Below are 17,756 nucleotides of genomic sequence, written 5' to 3'. Positions count from 1 at the left end.
TTAGCAAATATTGAACCACCCTTACATCCCAGGAATGAATCCCATTTAATTTTGATGAGTGATTTTTTAAATGTATAGTTGGATTCAATTTGCTAATATTTTATTTAGGATTTTTGCAACTATGTTCATCATAGATATTGGCTTATAGTTCTTTTTTTTTTTTTTTGTAGTGTCATTATTTGGTTTTGGATTAAGGATAATGCTAACCACAAAAATGAATTTGGAAGTTTTCTTTCCTCTTCTGGTTTATGGAATAGTTTGAAAATAGGTATTAAGCCTTCTTGAAATGTGAAGTTGTCTGGTCCTGAACTTTTGTTTGTGGGGAGTTTTTTTTTTTTTTTTAAGATTTTATTTATTTACTCATGAGAGAATCAGAGAGAGAGAGAGAGAGAGAGAGAGAGAGACAAAGGCAGAGGGAGAAGCAGGCTCCATGCAGGAGCCCGATGCGGGACTTGATCCCAGGACTCCAGGATCACACCCCAGGCCAAAGGTAGGTGCCAAACTGCTGAGCCACCCAGGGATCCCCTGTGGGGAGTTTTTTGATTACTGATTTAATTTCATTGCTGATAATTGGTCTTCTCAAAGGTGCTATTTTTTTCCTGATTCAATTTTGGAAGGCTATATGTTTCTAGGAATTTAACCGTTTCTCCTACATTGTCCAGTTTGTTAGCATATAATTTTTCACAATATTCTTTTATAATTCTTTGTATTTCTTTGGTGTTGATTTGATTGTTATTTCTCCTCTTTTATTTCTGAGTTTTCTTATTTGAGTCTTCTTTTTTTATGTTTTGATCAGTCTAGCTAAAGGTTTATTAATTTTGTTAACTTTTTCTAAGAACTAGCTCCTGACTTCATTGATCTGTTCTTTTGGGTTTCTTTGTTGATGTTGCTGTTTGTCCATTTATATTTTTATTTAACTTATTTCTGCTTGTATTTTTATTATTTCCTTCCTACTACTGGCTTTGGGTTTTGTTATTATTTTTCTAGCTCCTTTAGGTTTAAGGTCAGGTTATCCATTTGAAGTTTTTCTTGTATGATGCATGTATGACTTTGATCTTTTTAAATTTATTGAGATATCTTTGACGTCCTAATATGTGATCTGTTCTGGAGAACACTGTATGTGCATTTCAAAAAACTGTATTATGGGGCAGCCTGGGTGGCTCAGCTGTTGAGTGCTGCCTTCAATCTAGGGCCTGATCCTGGAGACCCAGGATTGAGTCCCACGTTGTGCTCCCTGCATGGAGCCTGCTTCTCCCTCTGCCTGTGTCTCTGCCTCTCTCTCTTTCTGTGTCTCTCATGAATAAATAAATAAAGTATTTTTTTAAAAAAGTGTATTCTGTTGTTTTAAGATGGAATATTGTGAAAATATCTGTTAGATCCATCTGGTCCAACGTGTCATTCAAAGCCCCTGTTTCCTTTTTGATTTTCTGTTTGGATTATCTATCTGTTGATTTAAGTGGCATGTTAAACTCCCCTACTGCTATTGTATTACTATCAGTTATGTCCTTTATGTTTGTTATTAGCTGCTTTATATATTGGGTGCTCCCATGTTGAGTGCATATTTATAATTGCTAAATCTTCTTGTTGAATTATTCTCATTATTATTTTATGGTGTCCTCCTTTGTCAGTTGTTACAGTCTTTGTTTTAAAGTCTATTTTGGGGATCCCTGGGTGGCGCAGCGGTTTAGTGCCTGCCTTTGGCCCAGAGCACGATCCTGGAGACCGGGGATCGAGTCCCACGTCGGGCTCCCGGTGCATGGAGCCTGCTTCTCCCTCTGCCTATGTCTCTGTCTCTGTCTCTGTCTCTCTCTCTCTCTCTCTCTGTGACTATCATAAATAAATTTAAAAAAATTAAAAAAATAAAGTCTATTTTGTATGATGTAAGTATTCCTGCTTTGGCTTTCCTTTCACTTCCCTTTGCATAATAAATGCTTTTCTATTGCATCACTTTCAATCTACATGTACCTTTATTATTTTTTTAAAGATTTATTTATTCATGAGAGACACAGAGACAGAGAGGCACGGAGACACAGGCAGAGGGAGAAGCAGGCTCCTCGAGGGAGCCCGATGTGGGACTTGATCCCAGATCTTGGGATCAGGCCCTGAGCTAAAGGCAGATGCTCAATCACTGAGCCACTCAGGTGTCTCTACATGTGTCTTTAGATCTGAAATGAGTCTCTTATAGACAGGATATAGATGGGTCTTGCCTTTTGTCCATTCAGTCACCCTATCTCTTTTGTTTGGAGCACTTAGTCTATTTGCATTGAAACTCACTATTGAGAGATATATGTTTGTTGACATTTTATTACTTGTTTTTGTAGCTTTCTGTTTCTTCTCTTACCCTCTCATGGTTTGCAGCTTTCTTTAATGATATACTTGGATTAATTTCTCTTTATTTTTTTTAGATTTTAAAAATTATTTAAGTAATATCTACACCCAATGTGTGACTCAAACTCATGACCCCAAGATCAAGAGTTGCATACTCCTCTGACTGAACCAGACAGGTATCCCATCCTTTTTCTTTATTAATAGTATATCTATTACTGTTTTTAGATTTGTGGTTACCATTTGATATGTATAAAACATCTTCTGCATATAGCAGTCTAATTGATAATTGCTTAATTTTGAACCCATTCTTTACTCTTCTCCCTTCCACATTTTAAGTATATGGTGTCATGCTGGATGTCCTTTTATTTTATGAACCTCTTATTAATTTTTATACATGTCTTATTTTTACTGCTTTTGTACTTCCTATTTTTCTTTCTCCTACTTATGATCTTTCCACTCAAAGAACCCCCCCCCTTAACATTTCTTATAGGGCTGGTTTAGTGGCCACAAATTCCTTTAACTTTTTTTGTCTAGAATACTCTCTTTCTCTCTTTCTCTTTCTTCCAAATGATAGCCTTACTGAATAGAGTATTCTTGGCTGCAGGTATTTTGTTGCTGTTGTTTGCTTTCTTTCAGCACTTTGAATATATCATACCACTGTCTTCTGATCTGCAAAGTTTCTGCTAAAAAATCAGTGCATAATTTTATAGTTTCCCTTTGGTGTAACTATTTCTTTTTATTTGCTGCTTTTAAACTTTTCTCTTTATCACTACTTTTGCCATTTTAGTTATAATGTTTCTTGGGCTGAACCTCCTTAGGTTGAGTTTTTGGGGGATTCTCTGTGCCTCCTTTATCTGTTTGTCTATTTCTTCCCCAGATTTAGGAATTTTCAGCTGTTATTTATTCAAATAAGTTTTCTGCCCACTTTTGTCTCTCCTTCTTTTTGGATCCCTATAATATGAATGTTATTATGCTTGGTGGTATCCCTAAGTTCCCTAAGTCTTTTTCATCTTTAATTATTTTTTTCTCTCTCTTGTTCAGCTTGATTGCTTTCCATTGCTGTCCTCTAAGTCACTGATCTTCATCCTGTAGTCAACCATTTTTCCATCTAGTGTAACTTTCATTTTAGTTAATGACTTCTTTTTTTTTTTTAGATTTTATTTATTTATTCATAAGAGACAGAGAAAGAGAAAGAGGCAGACACAGGCAGAGGGAGAAGCAGGCTTCATGCAGGGAGCCCTGATGCGGAACTTGATCCCAGGACTCCAGGATCACGTCCTAGGCTGAAGGTGCACTAAACTGCTGAGCCACCTGGACTGCCCTGGTTATTGAGTTATTTGTCTCTGATTTTTTTTTTTTTTGATTTTCAGTCTCATTTGTAAGGGCCTCATTGAATCCTCCACTCTTTCTCAGGTCCAGTGAGTATTTTTATGATCATTATTTTAAATTCCCTATAAGACATTTTACTGATATCCATTTCATCAAGGTCTCTTGCTGTGGCTTTGTGTTCTTTCACTGGGGACACATACTCTATCTCCTCAGTTTTTCCAGTTCGCTATGTGTCTGTTTGTATATGGTAGAAGAATCAGCTATGTCTCTCGCTCTTGAAAGTAGTGGCCTTAAAAAGAAGAGGTGCTGGGATGCCTGAGTGGCTCAGTGGTTGAGTGTCTGCCTTCAGCCCGGGCATGATCCTGAGGTCCTGGGATCGAGTCCCCCATCGGGCTCCCTGCAGGGAGTCTCCCTCTGCCTGTGTCTCTGCCTCTCTCTCTCTCTCTGTGTGTGTGTCTCATGAATAAATAAATAAAATCTTAAATAGAAGAAGAAGAGTAGTGGTCTTCTAAAGAAGAGATACTGTAATGTTCTGTAACGCAATGTCCCTGTTCACCAGAAGCTAGAATTTCAGACATGTTACTTCTTCTGGGTGGGTTTTGGCCCCTGTGTTTTTAATGGGACAGTCTGAGCCACCTTGTGCTCACACTGAGTCAGAGTAGACATTTTCCAGAGATGCAGTCACACCAAACTAAAGGAGAAGACAGGGGCCGGGCACTCAGTGTCAGGAAGGAGGAGCATCGGCAGGAGACCTGTAGCCACAGGGGACTGAGGAAGGTTGGGTTGTAGAAGGTGGATTTACAAAAGCACGTGGGGATGGGACACATGGTTTTAGCAAGGTTTGTGGAGGTCCGCTGTGGTTGGGGACCTGGATCTGAGGCCTGGCTAGAAGAGCATGTTTGCAGGAGAAGGTGGGTGAGGTGCACTGTTAGCCAACTAGGTAGCAAATACTGGCACCATGGTGGTTCCTGTAGGTGACTGCATATCTAGGCTGAGAGACCAGGGAGGGAAATGGTCCCTACCAGCTCCTTTGTTCCTGGAGAAGTCCCCCAATGATTCCTTCTCCTCTAGTGCATGCTCTGAGATTAATAAACAAATCTCCTTCTCATTCACCCCAGGTGATTTTCAAACTGCTGCTTCTGTGCTGTTGTCTCCACAGGCTATTTGTTGTGCTATCTCTTTAAGGGCAGGGACTTTGTTTCTTCTTGCCCTCCTAGCTCTCCCATGAGGTCACTGATTTTGAAGTTTGAAGTTTTAAGCCCTGGTGATTGTAAGAACTCATGAAAATCCCCCCTCTGGTTTTCAGATCCAAATGTTAGAGGGATTTTTCTTTCCCATGTGGACTTCCTATGTCTGGGGTGAGGGTCTCTTTCTTTCCACTTTCTATATGTGTGGTGTCCCTCCTTCCTGTGAACAGTCCAGTCGGTCCTTCAGATCCTAAGTCTCTGCCCTTCCTACCCTTTATGATGTGGTTTCTTCTCTACATTTAGCTGTGGAGAGACTGTTCTGTCAGTTTTGGGGTCATTTTCTGGGTTATTCATCCCTGATATGGCTGTTATCTAGTTGTTCCATGGACAACTAGATAACATCATCTTCCCAAGAAGTCCCCCAAATATTTTAATTTTAGCTTTCTGAGTCCCCTCACCCTCTTTTCATTTCATCACTGTAGCTAAAGTTTTGACAATTTTGTTGATATTTTTGAAGAACCAACTCTTGGTTTTGAGAGTGCAATCATATTTTTTTAAGATTTTATTTATTTATTCATGAGAGACACAGAGAAAGAGGCAGAGACAGAAGCAGAGGGAGAAGCAGGCTCCCTGCAGGGAGCCTGATGTGAGACTCAATCCAAGAACCCAGGATCATGCCCTGACCGGAAGGCAGATCCTCAACAGCTGAGCCACTCAGGCATCCTGAGGGTTCATTAGTATTATATTAACTTTACTATTTTATACTTCTATTCAAATATATTAGCTTGAAAATATGTTGGAGTAATAAAATTGAAATAAAAAATTGGGTTGATGGAATAGATCTAATCACACCTCTAGAAAGTAGCACATCCAGCAATAAGTACAAGTTTTCTCTACTAAATTCCCACTGTGTCACCCAAAATGTGCTATATAGTTTTTTAAATCCGTTTTTAGAATCTTGAATATAATACTGAACATAATTCCTGGAATGGTAAAGTAGGAGACTATTTAAAAAGTAAAATCAAGAGTTAATATATATGGTTTTGTTTAAGAGATAGCTAGAGCAAAAGGAAATTATCAAACTACCCTGACATGTGGGTCCCAAGTAAGACGAGGGATAAACAAGTTGGGAAGGAGTTTAGTGAAATGCTACTCCTAAAGAAAGACTAAAATGTATAAGAGCACATGCATGAGAGGATGAGAGAAAGAACTGATGGAATTAAGCTTGCTTCTGCCATTTCTGGGCTCCATCCTCAATAGCACTGTTTCTGAGGAACAATTGACTTATTCCTATACACAACCAATTTGTACTCCAAGGTGATTTCTCTCCAGGATTTTATAGACAACATTTTTCAAGATAAAATGAGCAGTTATCGATTAAATATTATGTGGTCAAATCTGTAAAATACCTTTTAAAAATAAGTCAAGCCTCCATCTACTTGTGCATAAATCAGATCTGTCATTTACATTGGTCAAAGGATTTCCAAACTGTAAGCATAGTTGGCATTAGTTTAATTAACACTGAAGCTTATAAATCAAAGTGAAGACTTCTATGTATCCTTTGAGATTTATTTGTTACTAACTGCTAAGAATAATTGAGCTTTCTGGAGAGAACTGAAAATTGGAAACCAAGAGTGCAAATTTGGCTAATTTGAAAATAGTTGTTATGTCTGTTAATTATCTCCCTTTAAAGAAATATATAGAATATTTTATTATCTACAATCAGTTGACACAGATACTATGGAGTTGGTATTACTGACACTTTTTATTTCAAATCTTTCATATTTGGTTCTTACTCAAATTACCCAGCAATTATATTTAAAAACAGAACTAAACCTGCTCTCATAAAATTATATAATCATTTAATTAGAAGGGAAATTAGTGGTTCCCTTCTTCTGCTTTGGGGAGATCTCCATTTTAATATTGTTTCATTTAAAATGCTCTTTAGTAATAAAAAATTTTCAGCGTGCTGTTTTTGAGCAGTGTTAAATCTCTCTAAGTTCAGTTTTGTAACTTTCTTATCAGGCAAATATTCTTCCCTCCATCTATTTAATAACATTTCTCTAGTTCTTTGAAATTTACATAATGCATTAGAGTATACAGCCTCCATGCTGCTGTGCTCTTTCATTCTTTTAGAAGGCACCAGCACTTGAGATTTGGGGGGGCTCTAAATCCTGGAGCATGAAGCTAAGTGCTGTGAGGGAAATGTTTGAAGATCACCCACCTCTTTGATCCTGCTCTTTGCTGGGATTCAGTGGTACAATTGATGGTACCTACCATTCTCTCCTTTCCCAAACTCAAGTTCAGCATCTCTCTCTCTCTCTCTCTCTCTCTCTCTCTCTCTCGTTTGCATTTCAGTGGCTCTGATTTATCTAATATTGACTTCCTCTTGGTATGGTATTCACATCACCATGGTCCTCACAAACCCCTACTTAGTCTATTACAGTAACTACTTAACAAGCGTCCTTGCTTAGGCTCACATCTCTAATCAAATCCTCATGTTTCTTAAGGTGGGTTCCATCTGGTCCCTGCTACCTCTCTTCTACCTGGCTGGTGACTCTGGGAGCTGCTAGGTTGTGTACTTGAGGAGCTAGTATTAGGTTAAGGTCACTGCAGGCTGCTTAGCCAAATAAAATAGTTACTTGGCGCAGCAATTCCATCAGGTAGTTGAGCTAAACTTCCAGCATACACACACATACAAAACCACATTAGCTTTTTATTGCTGGTACTATAATGTTGAAATTTCTAGCCTTATTTTCAAGGTCTTGTGGTCTTGCGTGATCCACTATAAATCTACCTAAGTTTCTTTCCAAATCTTTCTGTCCAAATATTATGTACTCCAGCACAAGAGAGTACTTTTATTCCCTGAACTTATTTTTCTTTAAATGTAAAGAAAATTCACAACTCATCCTTTGCTCATGTTCTCCCTTTATCTCTTTTCTTTCACATCACCTTGCAATATCCGCTCAGATGGCATGTTCTCACTGAAGTTTCCATCATTCTCTTTATTCAGAATTAACCTCCCTCCTTTGATCTTCCACCACATGTTGCCGTGCCTGTAACACAGCATGACTTTTATCTTTCTTTCTTACACTGACTGCCTTACATTGCTCTCTCCTCTACTTAATTGGAAACTCATTCCAGACAGAGAAATTTTCATAGCTATCTTCCTCTTTATTTGTCTCAATGTCTATCATAGTGCCTTCCATATCATGGGAGCAAGATGAGCCCTGGCTGCCTGAAGGACTTACCCTCTTTCACCAGACACCCTGTGATATGAGATTCACTAAGGTCTGATGTAGCCAGTGCCTCCTGAACATACTAAGGTTTTAATTCTTCTTCCTCATGACTCCTTTTTCTGATTTTCAATTATTCAAGATAAGGAGAGTCAGTTATAGATGATGTCATGTGACTTCTTTTGTATCTGCTTTTGCCTGGATGGGGATGGAAGAAAGAGGCACAGGCAGCTCAGACCCTATGTCATAGTTCGCCTTCCATCACAACTTTCATAGATCAAAGGTCCCAGTGCCCAAATAGTCTCCTTTTACTCACTAATTATTAATGAGGATGCATAGCAAAACCTCCAGAGAAGGTTTTGCCATCTACTCTCCAAAGAATAGCATCTGGAGAGCTATAATTTTTCAGAGCTCCATTTCAATACCATGCCTCTGAGCATTTAGATTCTCCTCCCAAAGAATATACTGTGTGTCCCCTCTCCACTAAAAATAAAGCCATTTACCTTGTGGCCCAGTGGCTCCTGGTCCTTTGGCACAAGGAAGGGAAATAGGGCACTGTTGAGTGTGCTGCTTCACAATCCCCAGGTGCTAGGAAGCTGTGGTGGACCTGCAGCATTGGAATTTTACTTTTGGAAAATTACAAGCAAGATGTGTATGTGTGTGGGCTGTGTGTGCATGTGTGTACATCTATGTGTATGTGCATTTGAAATTAAAGACAAATAGAGAAAGAAATTAAATTGCATCTGTATGCCCATCTGGTTCTGAGACTGTGTTTAGAGTAGTGATTAAAAATAGATCTAGCATGGATCTGTTTATCCAACTGACATTTATTATTTGTCCTCATGCAACTCAGAGGCTTAAAGGTGGAAAAGCTACATACCAAGTACATATAATTTGTATTACAAAGAAATAAAGAACTGCCATGAGAACATTACAAAAAGACTGAACTACTCAACTCTGAAAAAGCCATGTTTAAGGTAAGCCTTGAGGGACTGATAGCTGTCAGCTTCATGAAAAGGAGGGTTAAATGAGGGAATTACAGATGCTAAATCCCTGAGAAAAGGGGCAGTGTGCCTAGAATTTCCTTTTGTCTGGAGCCAAAAATCAGTGCACTAAAGCAGTAGGTAGGACCAGAACATGGGAGCTATTCTACAATGTCCTATATCTTTAGGGAGATGGGAGCCCATTAGAAGGTGCTCATCAGAAGAATGACAAGAGCAAAATGACAAGAGCAGATTTGCTTTATTTATTTATTTATTTATTTATTTATTTATTTATTTATTTATTTATTTATTTATTTTTAAGATTTTATTTATTTATTCATGAGAAACATGGAGAGAGAGAGGCAGAGACACAAGCAGAGGGAGAAGCAAGTTCCACGCAGGGAGCCTCCAGGATCCCAGTGGACACAGCTGCGGTGGGTGGCGTCTTTGATGTCTCCAACGCAGACCGCCTGGGCTTCTCAGAGGTGGAGCTGGTACAGATGGTGGTGGATGGCGTGAAGCTGCTCATCGAGATGGAGCAGCGGCTGGAGCAGGGCCAGGCCATCGATGACCTCGTGCCTGCCCAGAAGTGAGGCCCCAGCCCGCACCTGCCACCACCACCAGCCCTGCTGCTTCCTAACTTATTGCCCGGGCAGTGCCCGCCATGTACCCCTCGATGTTCGCCACTTGGCGGCTGAGCCCTTAGCCTCGCCGTAGAGACTTCTGTCGCCCTTGGTAGAGTTTATTTTTGTGATGGCTACGATGTTGCTGATGCTGAAATAAACTAGGGTTTCGGCCTGCTACCAGTAAAAAAAAAAAAAAAAAAAAAAGGATCACACTGTGAGCCGAAAGCAGGCGCTTAACCACTGAGCCACCTAGGGATCCCCAGATTTGCATTTTTAAAACCCAGTCCTATAGCATGGCAAGAGGACAAAACTGGTATGGTTTGGCTGTTGATAGTAACATAATGGCAGCATCCATCTGAACTGAAATACTGTTGATGCCTATGTACTCTGTCATGTTAAAACAGTTACATGTGTCTTTACATGTATATCAGGTTAACAGTACATTTATTTGACTACAATATTATATTCTGCAAATACACTTAGCCTACATACATAAAATAGTACGGTATTACTAGAACTGGATATTGATTTTATTTTCCCAAACTTTCCTTTGTATCCTCTCAGATTATGATCCAGTTTCCCTTATCTGATTTATTTCCATTATACAAAAAGATGAGAAATCTTCATTAATTTCTTTGAGTCTATATTTTCCCAATTATTTGTAAGCTTAAGGATCCTGTCTCTAACTCTTCTGCACTGTTTAAGTGTCAGTTGACAACTATGGAAGCATTACTAATTACTAATTGTGAAAAAGTATTCTTTCCTGCCCAAGAGAAAAGGGATGGTGGCCTCAATTCAATCTCATGATATAGTTGTTAGGAAAGATAATGAATTTTCTTTTCAGTAAATTTTCTATTTCTTCTTAATAGCTTACTATCAATAGCTATCCACTGTCTATAGCCAAAGTTAATTTTGTCCAAATTTTGAAATTTTGCAGAACAGACTTGAAGCCCAAAATAATGTCATAGAAAATTCACTAAATCTCCTTTTAATGATGGGGAGTATTGAGGACCAATTTATAGGAAGGAACATTATAAATGTTATGTGGCAAACATCAGGGATTAGGCTATATGATTTTTTAAAAAATCACTCATGCCTGATTTCTCCTTATAAATGGAAATCCAACCTCGTCTCAATTTTTTAAAATAGAATTTTAAAAATTTTAAGTTTTGAAGAAAATAGAAATTTCAGAATATGATGCAGAATCTTGAAATTAGAAAAAAACCTGATACCATCTGATATTTTAATCTTCTTGAGAGTATTCCCATGAATTGATGGTTTACCTTTGTTACACATTTGAGGTGTCAAGGGTCCCAGTAATTTCTCCCAGAGAGGACTGCTATCTTCTCGGTTCCCCTTAGGGTCAAGCTGAATTAGTCTACTTCCTCTATACCAAACAGTCTCACAGCAAATGTTCCCTGTTTCCCACCTGGTCCACATTTGACATGGTTCCTGTTATTTGTTTCATCCTTTGAATGAAAACTTCACATCTTCCTTTCAGCTTTCTGGACTTTGCCAGGCTTGACTTTTAATGCTTACTGTACAAGCAATTAACAGGATTTGAAAGGTCAATGGGAAATGGATTAAAGAGCATTCTCTAAATGCCAGCACTCCATGAAGCCAAGTCTGGTATGTGCAGGGTCATCCCTGTAGACATTCTGACCCCCCATCCCCACCCCATCAGTTATTAGATGGTTTACAAAAGTCCAAACAGTATTAATCAAACTGACAGGAAAAAAAATCCTGTATTTGTATATGCCATTTAGAAAAAGTTATTTTAGTATATGAAGTTTTCGTTCTTAAAAATGTGCAAGCATGCAAGCACAGAGGCATTTTTCTGCTTAGTCTGGGAATGTAGTAATCACTGATGGGACACTTTGCACAGAAGGTTTCCTGAAGTCCCATTTCCTCATGCTCCTCTTATCACCCTCATTCCTAAACCAATTAGAAAAATAAGTTAAGAGCTCTGGGCAAATGGTCTCTCAAATGAAGACAAAGGTTTCAAGGAGGCAGGGAAACGATTGGATAATACTGCTACAAGAGGGTTGAATATATATATATTTTTTTCTTATACTGCAACTCTCAAAGGACATTTGATTCATCCCTTGGGGCTTAAAACTACTAGTATCAATCCTTCCTGTACCATAATACCTTAGCCTTGGGTTCTTTCAAATTGTACCAAATATTTTCCAGAATTGAAAATTGGGATGCATTATAGATACTCTTTCTCATTTTAGCATCATATAATGATTTAATGAGGCTCACTGGGTTACAAATGGGATAGAACATGTTCCCTTGTATTCCCTTTTTTCATCTAATAAAATGATCTCATGAGAACGTTGCTATTACTTTATTTCCTTTGAGGGAAATATAGTGCCTTTCCACTGATAAGAATGGTTAATTTCAACCTTACTTTCTTTTTACTACTTTCAACTTGACTTTTTGTTTTACTACTTTGGGAGGCGGGAACATCTTCCTAATATCCCCTTAAACTAGTCTAATCCGGTATGAATCCAGTACCCTCAGTTCCCTTAACTGGGATAAGTGCCTAACCTCAAAAAATTATTTAGCATTTTTTTCTGTTCAATATATTCTACTCCTCATGAGAGTATCAAGAAATAGGATTTAAAAAATCATTATCAGATGAAAGATACTCATCAACTATATGATCATTCTTAAGGAGAAACAGGGGATTGATTTTTTTTTCTCATTTGAAAGCATTGACTTCAGGCTCATTTGTAATAAAATGATTTATTTATCATTGCTGAACAGGGGAAATTGCTTTTCTAAAATAATAACGCTCCTTTATTTTCTAAAAAATAGATAATTATAGTAGCACATAAAACACTAAGAATTCTACTGCCACCCTAATTCTCCCTCCCCATTCTCCAAATCTGCTATTTCCCTGAAAGTTCTTAAATCAGAAAGCTTGAAATGAGTTTCCTGAGAGTTCTTTTTCTGTCTTTTTCCAAAATTTCCTAAGGTTACTCTATATCTACTTAAATGCCAATAATTGTCTTGAATAGACTGAAATAAAATAAATGAGATGGCTAAAATTCATTTTTATCTTGTAAATGTTACACCTTGTCAATTAAAACAAATACTCCTTTTCTGTGCCAAGAAAACATTTTCTGTTACATTCCCAATCTGCTTCAACTGCCATTGGGTACAAGAAAAACCTCTAACAGATGGGAATCAGTAAATAGCAATTGCAAGTAGAACTGACTATCTGAATAACAAATGGGAGACATATTTTGTGAGTTACCTTGGCAGTCAGACACGATTCTGAGGGTTTTTTGAGGTGCTATACTACTGATTCTGTGGACAAGACTGGGGCCCAGGGTAGCCCCCAGGGCGCAGCGGTTTAGTGCTGCCTGCAGCCCAGGGTGTGATCCTGGAGACCCGGGATCGAGTCCCATATCAGGCTCTCTGCATGGAGCCTGCTTCTCCCTCTGCCTGTGTCTCTGCCTCTCTCTCTCTTTCTCTCTCTCTCTCTGTGTCTCTCATGAATAAATAAATAAAATATTTTAAAAAAAAGACTGGGGCCCAGACATACACACCCCCACCCAAGAAAGAAAATATATGTATGCTTTACACAGACCATCGCCTTTTATCTCACTTGTCACGCAGTTGAGGTTGTCAAGACCTTTCTGTTCTTCTGAGAAATATTTGGGAAACATGAAATACAGGAAATAAAGTATGCAGACAAAGGAGGTGTTTGACCACAGTCAAGAAGATAGTATAGTCACGCTGGAGTTAAGGATCGCAATGTCCTTCTTTAACTTCTAACCTCACTTGTAACAAGAGAGAGACAGAAAAATTATTCAAGTGGGCAAACACAGTGATTGCTCTCTTTCTAAGAGCACAAACTGCTGTAGAACATCGTGCCTAGGGGAAAGCTTAGATTAGAGCCAGAAGAGAGAGAAAGTTGCCTTCAGCACCAGATGTGCTGGCTAGCTGAAAACACCCAACCAGTGAAGTATCTGACCTCTTCCAAGGCAAAACTTCTAAAAAGCCTGTCTCTGCTTTCTACCCTCACCCAAACCTGCTTCATGAGTTGCTCCTTTGAAATTTGTTTCAAGTCTGAATAGCATATGCAAGAGGAGTACATGCCATCAGGAAAGGTCTTAGGTATGTGCTAAGATGGTAGGTAGGAAAGACACAGGTGGATATCCTCTGTGGCTTTGGCTCTTCCTCATTCACCTATGCTTATGGATTAAGGCCTGAAACTTTGAGGAATAAACCAACCTATGTATCCCTGGGCTAGTAATGTGAAAATGTATAAAGAAACCTAACTCATAATTGGAACCAAGGAACCATGAAGGGAGGGTTCTCATGCAGGTATCACTGCAGCTTGCACAGTTCAGCAAGAAGAAGGAAGATTTCCTATCGCCACCAGGCAAAAGCAAGCAGCACTCCCTGGCAGCCAATAGAAAGCTACCACCACTTTGAACTCTCATTTTCCTCCAATGAACTTCTGTTCAAGCCACCTCTCTCCCTACTTTCTCCTTTTTTCTGTAAAAGGATACCCTCCACCTTTGTTCTCTGGACTTGCCTATGGTTTGCCATGGTTCACTTTTCCTGAATTGGAATTCCTCTGCTATTTCTGAATAAACTCTGATTTGCTGGCTGAATTGCTTACCCTTCCTTTTAAAAGGTTGACCGTAACAACCTGAATTCTTTTCTATCCTTTCAATTAGAGGGATACAGATCCTAGAAGGACTTGGCAGGAGAAAGCAGGCTTGAAGGAAAGGAACACATGAGGGCAGTTAAGAGAAGGTTCTCTAAATTTCTAAAATGTCCTGGTTTCCCATGCCCTAGCATCTCTTTCCGCCTTTTCTTCACCTCGCCTTCTGCAGGGTCCTAGAACAGTGGAGTAGCTACAAATGTTCTATCAACTATACTTTTCTTCTAGGACCTTTTGTTTGTTTTCAGAAATAAGACTACCAGCCAACAATAATATGATACATATATTGAAGCTATGCATGCTTCATTATACTCATTAATCTTTGAAATGTTTTTAATATATTCCTATGAAGCAATAGAATGCAGTTTGGGATGAAATTTTGTCTAAGTGAGATTTAAAATATTATTGCTGTGAAGGATTTAGAAATTAGGTTTTATACTGATTGCTCTTCAATTGTTCAATCAGACAAAAGGTAAATAGGGGAATATACTGAGTTTTCTTAACCTCAAATAGATGGAGAACATCAGAGTTGTTGTTGTTGTTGTTTACAGCATAATCTTTGACCAGATAATCGTAAACATAGTATGTTTTTATTCAAAATCATCATCATCATCAACATCATTATCAACACAAAACAATAACATCATGCTTATACAAACCTACTTGTCTATGCTGAGTCACACAGAGGAACTGAACTGGGCTCTTGGCTTTCCTATCAGTTCCATTGTTTTTTGTGGGGTTTAGTTTGGTTTGGTTTGGTTTGGTTTGTGTGCCCTGTCTTTCACAAGTCTCCTCCTTTTTTTTTATTCTCCAGGGACCCACTCTGCTCATTACTGCTTACTGGCCCTCCAAATGACATTTGTGTACCTCTTACCATCTCTCTGCATCCCTCACCATGTCCTTCTCCAGTATTCAGCAAATAAAGCTAAGCCACTCTGCTCTACATATACCCTAGTAAATGTCCAACTTGTTAAATTGCAGTGTACATATGGCTCAAGTAAACATATTAGGAAAGTCCTTATGTTCATGTGGTATATTGCTGCCAACCTACCTGGAACTCATCTGTTATAATACACAGTATATACATATATGTATGAGTTCTATACAGAAATAACTTGCACTAAGAAAGTTACATAATTAGCTCTATTATGAAAATGCATAGCTACTTAATCATAATAGTAATATTTGTATTCACTATTTTTTAATGATTTTATTTATTCATGAGAGACATAGAGAGAGAGGCAGAGGGAGAAGCAGGCTCACGCAGGGAGCCTGACGTGGGACTCAATCCTGGGTCTCCAGGATCATGCCCTGGGCTGAAGGCGGCACTACCACTGAGCCACCGGGGCTCCCCATGTATTCACTATTTGTATACTCTACAGAAACTGGGATAATAAAAATATAAGCTGGCAGATTCCAGGGCTTCACATAAACTAGTCTTTGTATATTGTCACTGTCCTAGAAACAGCAGAATACTTGGTGAATAATGTAAACTTTCTTGGATAATTTTTGAGAGCAGGATGTAGGAGTACCATACATTGCTTGTGTCTACCCATGTCCAGTTAGAAAAACAAATACAACTCTAGGTATTTCAAATAGATTTGATTAGATAATTGGTTATAAAAGTAACAAAAAATCTATAGACAAAAAAAGTAACAAAAAATTATAGACAAAAAAAAGAGAGAAGGAAAGAAGGAAGGAAAGAGGAAAGAAAGAAAGAAAGAAAGAAAGAAAGAAAGAAAGAAAGAAAGAAAGAAAGAAGAAAGAAAGAAAATGAAGTTCCCCCCAGAAATTGCAGAATTTACTGCCATTAGTAACTTCAGAATGCCATCACCACTCCCAAGGTCAAGGAAACAAAAGGGAGATGATGTGACCCCATATCCACATGGGTGTGCTGCTGTGGCTGCTAGAGTTCCTCCAGAGCCACTGCTGATGGCATCTAGGAACCCACACTCCTCGTAACACTGCAGGAGTCAACCCAAGAGTGCTAAGCTGACAGAGCTGCTGGAGTCATCACTGCTGCTGATGCAGGAACCCAGGCTGGGACTCCCTTGTCATTTACCAAATGTCACTGCCAGGAGTAAAACACTAGCTGAAAATAAGTATCTGCCCTTCCTCACATCTTCCAATCTCTTGCCAGTGCCTCCCATTATCAGCACCTTACTGGAAATCTATCCCAAGGGAGTCTGGAAAATGTAATTTGCAGATAGCCTGGCCCCATGATGCAGAAAGGATCACAGAAGGAGAGGACTGGGGCAAAACACCAGACAAATAGCCATTCCAGTGCTTTGTATAGAAAGTCTTATATGTAGATAGCTCTAGAAGAAGCCTGGATGGCATCTACCTCTTTCCTAAATACTCATACTCCTATCACTTGCTAGAAGCTTTCCTGATTTGTGTGGTCACTATTTCTAACTTTCCTGGTTCTTAGGGTCTTTACTTGTCTCTCTCTCCCTCACCCTTCCTCTGTCACCATTCTCCATCCCCGAATTCTCACATGCCACCTGCATTTTTACTTGTACTTGCCAACTGTGTCAACCACTCTAAGGCAGCTGGAGCTTCACTGTCTTCTTGTCATATTTTCCCTTACTCCATTGTTCAAAGTAGTGTGTGGGTCAGCATGGAAACTAATTTTGTTTTGTTTTACTTTTCCTAGTTGGTTTCATTAAAAAAAAATCTCCTTATGCTATAGCCTGAAAGTAGCCCCTCAAAATCCTTAGGTTGAAAGCTTAATCCTAATGTATTAAGATGTGGGCTTTTGGTAGGTGATTACATCATGAGAGTGAAATCTTCTTGACTAGGGTTTGTGCTCTTATAGAAGGGAGTCCCAGAGCTTCCTCTTCTTCTGCCATGTAAAGACACAGCAAGATAGTCATGCATGAATATGGAAATGGATTCTCACCAGACATGAAATTTGCCAGCCCCTAGATCTCAAATTTTCCACCTTCCACAACTGTGAGAAGCAAACTTGTTCATAAACCACCCAGGCCACGATGTTCTGTTAGAACAGTCCAAACTGAGACAACTTACTGCAGTAAGAAAACTTAGATTGGAATCAGAGACAGGCTCTTGTTCCTGGATTCACTAATCCAATGATTAGGATTAGGATCCAAAAATCCAAATTATTACAAATTTAGGGTAATCTCTTTTTTGAATACAAGTTTCTTCATGTTAAATAGAAGGGGTTGGGTATGATGTCTAAATCCTGTCTTAGTCAATTATATGAGTATTATAAAATTCATTTATATTTAAAATAACTTGTCTCAATTTTGAAAAAAAATCATGGATATAGCATTTAAAAAGGAAGAAAGGTAGAGTCCCATACCAGGAAAGAAAACATATATATTATAAAATAAAATACATACATAGAGTCTAGAAAA

This window comes from Vulpes lagopus, chromosome 4 (assembly GCF_018345385.1).
Source record: "Vulpes lagopus strain Blue_001 chromosome 4, ASM1834538v1, whole genome shotgun sequence".
Classification (NCBI taxonomy): Eukaryota; Metazoa; Chordata; class Mammalia; order Carnivora; family Canidae; genus Vulpes; species Vulpes lagopus.
Note: the sequence above shows the minus strand (reverse complement) of the source record.